The sequence below is a fragment of the Dermacentor variabilis genome, chromosome 11, assembly GCF_050947875.1.
Source record: "Dermacentor variabilis isolate Ectoservices chromosome 11, ASM5094787v1, whole genome shotgun sequence".
Taxonomy (NCBI): Eukaryota; Metazoa; Arthropoda; class Arachnida; order Ixodida; family Ixodidae; genus Dermacentor; species Dermacentor variabilis.
In genome coordinates, this window is record NC_134578.1 from 97103923 (window position 1) to 97111582 (window position 7660).

Sequence of the window (7660 nt, forward strand, 5' to 3'; positions counted from 1 at the left end):
ATACCTGTCTAATAATTTGCTATGGCCATCGATGCGAAAATATGAGCTAGAAAAGCAAGGAAACGGCACATTGAATCAAATGAGAGGGATATTCCAAGGCATCATTTCCTTCTATTTCATCTTTAATGTGTTTCAGTTATCCAACATAAGGATGTTCTAACTGCCAAGTTGTCAGCTGCAATTTTCTTAATTTGTATATTCACAGATTGTGTAAGGAAGCTTGTTCAAGAGACTGAAGTAAGTGTAGAACTATGGTATGTGCTGGAAGTGATGTAATGTGAAAATAATTAACTTCGTGGCATACACGCCAACTGCGACAAAATTTTAGTTTAGCTAAATTGCGAGGGATGGAGTAATATCATGAGAAGCCAACAAACACTGACACCAAGGACAACATAGGGGAAATTACTTGTGCTTAATAAATGAAATAAAGAAACGATGAATTAATGGAAGTTAAAGTGGATGAAAAAACAACTTGCCGCAGGTGGGAACCGAACCCACAACCTTCGCATTTCGCGTGCGATGCTCTACCAATTGAGCTACCACGGCGCTGTTTCCCCATCCACTTTTTTTTTGTATTTGTGTGTCCTAGTAAAACGCTGGGAGTGTTAGCCAGCGCCACCACTCAGAGACCTTGGCGTCGGATGTGGAACATCCTTTCTGCCGCATGCGTCACGAGTACGTGATCTTTTTTGGGTGAAGGCAACCGGTCAATAAACCCACACATGCTACCTGAAGGCATCAATGCTGCCGAATTCGAGACCCTCGTTATGCGAAGGTTGTGAGATCGTTCCCCACCTGCGGCAAGTTGTTTTTTCATCCACTTTAATTTCCATTAATTTATCGTTTCTTTATTTTATTTATTAAACACAAGTAATTTCCCCTATGTTGTCCTTGGTGTCAGTGTTTGTTGGTTTCTCATGATATGACTAATAAAATCGGGCCCCTCGGTTAACCTCCTTTCTTCTCGTTGAGGGATGAGTAGTATAAGACATAGTGAGGCTAGAAGATAATATAATTTTATTAGTAACGGCACTTAAATAGCTTTAAATATAGTTTCAGCGACAACCGGCACACCTAGTAGTTCAGAAGATATGGCGCAAATCCCAGCATGTCGCCTCTGAGACATTTAGCGCAATGCGCGCACCGCCGTATCTTGGTGGTCATGCCAAAGTACTGCGCTGATTCTCAACGTTCTGTGTACTGCGTCATTCTTAGTTATAGGCGATAGCATCGGTTTTCTTTCTTGTTTTCAGCTTTCTTTGACTTTTGAGAGTGTCTCGCATCGAATCCGCTCGTCCTTTATTAAAAAAAATTGCATGGGAGATGATACGCTTATAAACTATCGGAAACTAGGCTATTGGAGTCATAAATGAAGTTCAATGGAGTCATACTTGGCCTTTAAGCATTGCAAAGAAGGGACAATTTAACTACAGTAAATAATAAACACGCAACATAGTTATATATTAGAAACGTACAAGTATGCAACAGCACCTCAAGGTAAGTGCAGTCTTTCAAGCTAACTTCCGAATAACAGGCAACACCCAAACTCTCCGACGAGCTGCAGTGGACGGCTACAGATTATTTACGAGCACTTGCCTTTCCTTGAGGAGCACTGACATCGCAGCATGAGATGGGAGGGACGGCGTGATGAGAGGATGTGTTGAATGTCGTCAGGTAGTCTTTGTGAACAGCAAGGCAGTCTGCCGAGCACTGATCTCAGTGGTCGCAAACTCTGGCACAATGAGCTTTTAGAAAATACGATATTTTATTTGAATCTTTGAACAGACAATTTTTTTACTATACGAAGCATGTGTATAAGGCTTGTATTCTAGACTGAAATAATTCCGGTAGAACCCATCACACGATTAATGTCGATGTTGATGCGATTAGCATCCTAAGAATGTGGCGAAACACCGTGTTGCCCCCGCCAAAACCCGTAATTGTTTGACGCTTGAATGCAACTAGGCGTCTCTGTCGCGTGGATAAAATCGGGCCCCTCGGTTAACCCCCTTTCTTCTCGTTCAGGGATGAGTAGTATAAGACATTATGAGGCTAGATGATAATCTAATTTTATTAGTAACGGCATTTAAATAGCTTTAAATATAGCTTCAGCGACGACCGGCGCACCGGCGTAGCACATAAGTTCCGACCAGATTGTCGGAACTTATGTGCTACGGGCTCAATTCTGTCCATTACAGGGTAAATCTGTAATTATTTTTTGCCGTTCAAGAGGTGAACGTAGGCAGCGACGCATACCCAATTGCTCAAGTCGGCGTCGAAGAGGTTCATTGAAGAACGGCGCATAGACAATGAGCTATTTTGGTGCCAAAGCAATTCATTTCGAAGAGTGGGACATACCCAGTGACCAAAGTTAGTATCAAACCGGTTCATTGAAGACCAGTGCACACCCAGTGGCACATAGTGGCCTGTACACAGTCACCGAAGTTGGCGTCAAAGCATTTCATTGAAAAGCTGTACAAACTCAGTAATCCCAAGTTGTTGTGAAAGACGTTCATTGATGTGTGGCACATATCTGATCGCGCATATTCAGTGACCCAAGCTGGGGGGTGAAGAAATTAATCTAAAAGAGACACACGCCAAGTTGCACATACCTAATGACAGACCCAATGTCATATACACATAAGCCTAGCATGCCCGACGGTTGGTTTTCCGCCTCGTTCCCTCAGCGCAGCAGTCAGATGTTCGACCCATTAGACCATGGACTACTGAGTGACCCGGGTGGCGGCAAAACCGTGAGAGACATGGAAGTTCTCACAGAACCTATCTCAAGATGAGTGTCGAGGTTAATACGATTGGCGTACTCAGTGGCACATACTCAGTGACCCATGTTGCTGTCAAACAGGTTCACTGAAGAGCGGCATACACCAAGTCACCTAACTCGGTGTCAACGCTGTGTATACCCACTAGCCCGCGTTGACCCGATGAATGGTTTTGAAGCCGGTTCCCTCGGCACGAGAGCCCGATGCTGTAGCCATAAGACCATGGAATACCCACTAGCACGAGGTGGCGGGAGAACAGTTGGATGCAGACTGGCACCGGGAATTGCGTGAATTGTTATAAGAATGCTAATCGCATTAAAGGCTGTCAACATGGGGCTAATTTGTTTTCTGTTTTTGCTCTTCGCGTATGATTACGATGAGGAGGATGGAGATGGGGCCAGCGATAGTGGCTTAGTTGCGGTGATGGTAAATGTTAAATAAAATGTCGGCTCATCGGCCTAGCAGAGGTAACTGGGTAGGTGAAAGAGGAGATGTTTACATAGCGAGCTATCGAGAAATCCTTCGGGACATCATTACCCGACGCGCACAACGAAAAGTTACCAAGTGCGTTGTGAACGAACTAGAGTTTACAGCACTGTAGCGTCGCAAGCACTGTCCAAGAACTGCAACGATGTGCTGCTGCAATCGGCGATCAGTGTGCATTCCTTGGCGCAGACAGAAATACAAATCCACATCTGTGCTTCCATATGAGCAGCAGCACCGCAAAGGCAATTGCTACGCTGACATTGAATAAAATCCTAATGATCAATCTTCGGGCCCACGGTCGCTTTAAATGCGCATCCAATAAATGTTCATAAGAAAAGAAAAACGAGAAAAAAATCTGCGTCGGCCGGGAATCGAACCCGGGTCAACTGCTTGGAAGGCAGCTATGCTAACCACTATACCACCGACGCGCGATGTCCGACTTGCACACCGCAAACGGTTTTGTGCGCGTGAGTACATCGACGCCGTGGAAGGGAGAAGAAAAGCGAGATGAAGCCTGGTCACTGACCGTGCATGGACCGGGTCCTGTGGCCTAGACGCCGAAGCGCCGGCCATATAAAAGGTTTCTATTCCGCATACATTATGTGGCTGTGAAACACACTTGCTATTCTGTTTTATTGTGAAGGCACTGATTCTGTAATGCATTGCTTGTCCATTTCTGGCTCCTTTCTTTCTTAATTTTTTTTCTACACGCTGTGGTAGCCAGCTGTATGTCGCGTTGCGCTGCTGTATACTCGAGGTCGCAGGTTTCATACCGGCCGCAGCGGCTGCATTTCAATGGAATGAAAATCCAGACACCCTCCTGCACTTAAACTTAGGTTCACGTTAGAAAAACGCAGGCAATCAAAATCGTTCCGGCATCCCCCACTACAGCAATTCTCATAATCAGATTGTGGTTTTGCCACGCAAAACACCTGCATTGAATTTGTAACTGTTTCGGTTTGCTTCCACAACGACGTCTCCAAATTCCAATTTTGTCTTATGCTTTTCCCTTTCTTTCTGCTGAAAATTTTAATCCTAAAAAAAAAAAGAGCTCTTGCGCCATTTCGCGGCTTTTTTTTAAAGTGGCATGCCTCTGTTACTTTTATCGCGATAGCAATTATCTGCGCACTCCAGGTGCACTTCTGGCGTCGGCGTCGCCGTGCGGTTCCATATAAAGTCCAAGGGCAATAAAATCATCGCCGCACGCCGTATGCTGTATGTGCGAGTGAAAGTGTGCGGGGATGAGCCGTCGAACGCGGCTCTATCTCGCGAGGAAGGCCGGCCGGAAGTGCGCCCTCTCAAGTATCGCGCGAGGCACGGGTGTCAGGCGCAGGGTTGCCAGATCGCTCCAACCACAGGTAGCCAAACTGGCCTCCGCAGTAGCCAAAATGTAGGCAAAAGCGAAACTTTTTGGGTAGTCTAAAAGTAGCCCAAAAGCTTTGTCCTTTTGTGAAGTCATTTCTTAAGCACATTGAATTGATTTTCAGCAAGAATACCTACATATTAGTTTTCTCACGCTTGACCACGCATGACCTCCGCGCGCATCGTCACGGAAGCCATGCGGCACGGCAAACAGATGCTGCACAAGCGCAAGATGTGCAGAAACGCAGGCGTGCAGGCAAATTCATGATAAGGCAAATGCGGTCTTCAGTGCAAATGCACTGTTTTATTTTTCCCAGAGCACCAACAAATCACGAGAAGAACAATACGAAAATAGCACTGCGCACTAAACACACCAAGCAATGGCATGCATTCAGGCGTTCAGTATTATTACTTACAGCTCATGATAATTTCGCTAACACCACACAATGCACTAAACGGAAAACTACAAGAAATTGCAAGACAAAGGTCTGTATAACGTAAAACTATTCCAACATGTTTTTATTCCAATCTCCCAACGTCATATTTGCGTAACCACCGACGCAAGCATCGGGCGGTCACCCGCAGGGTTGTCTGAACAAACCAATGGAATGCCACCCTCGTTCATAGGAGGTAACTTTTGTTTGCTTGAAAAACGAATAACATTGTCTGCACTGAGCGACTTGTCTTATCTAATTGGCTCACAAGAGGCGAGGAGCATGGTCAACTCGAGAGCGATTCGATGGGGCCGTGCCACTGCACTGAATATCGATAACCGGATGAAGAGGGTGGTGCCGGCGTCTGCTATTGGTCCGCTTTCTCTTGCTTAGCTTGCGGTGGCTCGTCGACAATCGCGGCGGCATGCAACGGAAGCTTAAGAATGATGCTAAAACGGATCCTCAGCAAAGAAGAGTTACTAGAACGAGGGCGCAAACGTACCGGAAGTGCTCAAAAACGTTACGCGGCCACGCAAGAAGCTTCATTACACGCAAATAAACCCACGCTCTCCGGCAAGTGCGAGTAGCCGGTGCCGGAGCGATTGGTGGCAGCCATCTTTTATTCCTTTCGGAACGGGGCAGCCAGCGGCTATTCAGAAGGAAATTCAGTTTTGGTCAGCACATTAATGCATCGTTAATGCGTACACGTCACTTTGACGCGGTGAGCTTTCGCGGTTTTGTGACGTTGCGTGACAGGCAGGTGAAGTGGGTGCAGTCCGAAAACACTTGACCAATAGCCAAGGGGTAATGGCGAAAAGCGTCGAATCAGAAATAACTTTTTTTCTTTTGTTCGGTCAAATTCTGCGTAATCAGTGTGTACACGTCATATCAAATGGGGAGCTATCGCGGTTTTCGTGACGTTGCGTGACAGACAGGTGAAGTGGGGGTGGTCTAAAAAAGTTTTTGACCAATCGCGGTGGGCTGATTGCAGAATTGCAATAGAAAAGCTTGGCATAGTTTTACGTTATAGCGCCAAAAGTCTAACACAATAGATGGCGGTTGGTACAAAATGTAGTACGACATGTAGACACAAAAAAATATGCTATGATTAAGCATCACGAGCTTATTGCGAAGTGGAGCTGCTTGGTCCATACAAAATCTCAGAGCTGGAACGGGACAAAAATTCTTGGCCCGGTTTAAAATCCTTGCAGTAGCCTCCGTTTCTGGCCAGGCCAAACTTCACGTGAAGGAGCGCTACCAATGTCTCGTTCGACATTACATTTCGAAGGTCGGTTTTAATGAGCGAGACCTGGCTGAACACTCATTCGACGGCGGCATTTGATACGGGTAATGATAGCAAATACAGGAGGGGGTGGGGTTGTATAGGGAACGGATGGCTGTGGTGGCTGTGGGGTAACAGAAGAGGATATGTTCTACGTTGGCGTTGGAGCAGGGACAATTTGGGCAGTAAGGGTCCGAGCGAACTGCCATGTATAGGCGCCATGCGGCAGGCAGAAAATTCGGCAAATTTCGGTTAGGTTCAGTTCGGTGTTCTCCCTTCGTACTGGCGCCGAAGTCACCCGCGGCGCACCGTCAACGGGAGCTAAAAGCATCTCAGGCTTAAATCGTAGGACGCCGAAAGCTGACATTTGGAGACAGCAGCAGTCTATGTTCGCTGCCGCGCGCGCGCGCGGTTAGCGTTAGTTCGCGGATGCAGACGTGTTTCCTGAGGCCAGATTTTTTTATTAAGATTAACAAAAGGCAGCTATCCTTGACCTTTTGACATGCATATGTGTTCTCTAACATATAACTAGTAAATCTTGATTTTGTAGCAGACGCGCTCAATTCCTTTAACCTGCTGTCGTCTGCATTTTGATTCCAGCGTGCTTTTCATTTCTGCTTAACTATGTTTACATTTGTTTACATAGGAAAAAGACATCACTGCAACTGCGACCTCAATAACAAAACTCCTGTCGGAGAAAATCCACGACGTGAGGAAGTCTCACAAGCGACTGGCGCTATCCAAAGGAATGGAAAACAAGGTCGGTCCGTAGGACGTTAATAATGAAGTCGCCTAATTGCCCTTGTTTAGTAGCAGCTCTGCAAGCACGACTGCCAACGCGCACCTTGAATGTATGACGTTGCTGTATCTCACTGCCCACTGGTTCCAGCTGAACTGGTTCCAGCTGGAACCACAACCAATTGGGAGTTTCACCATAAGACAGTTCAACAGGGACCAGTTTGGAACCAAGTGGGACCACTTGGGATATTTTCACCTGGGGCCTATCAACAGGTTCCACTTGCTGAAGAAAGCAAATCGTCGTTAACGGTGGATATGCATTTCGGATTATTTCACTTTCAGCGGCTTCCTCGCGGTATCTCTAAGCTCCCGCTATCTTTCAGTCATTAATAGACGAAGTCTTCAAAACGATTACAAAACTAGGTTCCTATATTGATGACGGCATCGTCGTAGGTGACTATACGTAGAAACCGTGGAATAAGTGCTTCAACGACTTGCAAATAATAATATCACCATAAAAGAACAGAAGCGTCAAATCTTCAAGCTATGCCATGTATCTTGGGCACCAAGTGACA

At 46.1% G+C, this 7660-nt stretch overlaps 1 non-coding gene across 1 annotated transcript; it reads right to left on the reverse strand.

Annotated features, from left to right (window-relative positions):
- Nucleotides 1-3625: 3625 nt before the first annotated feature.
- Nucleotides 3626-3697, reverse strand: TRNAG-UCC (transfer RNA glycine (anticodon UCC)). The gene has a single exon. It is a non-coding gene; the product is annotated as a tRNA-Gly (tRNA).
- Between the last annotated feature and the right edge of the window lie 3963 nt (nt 3698-7660).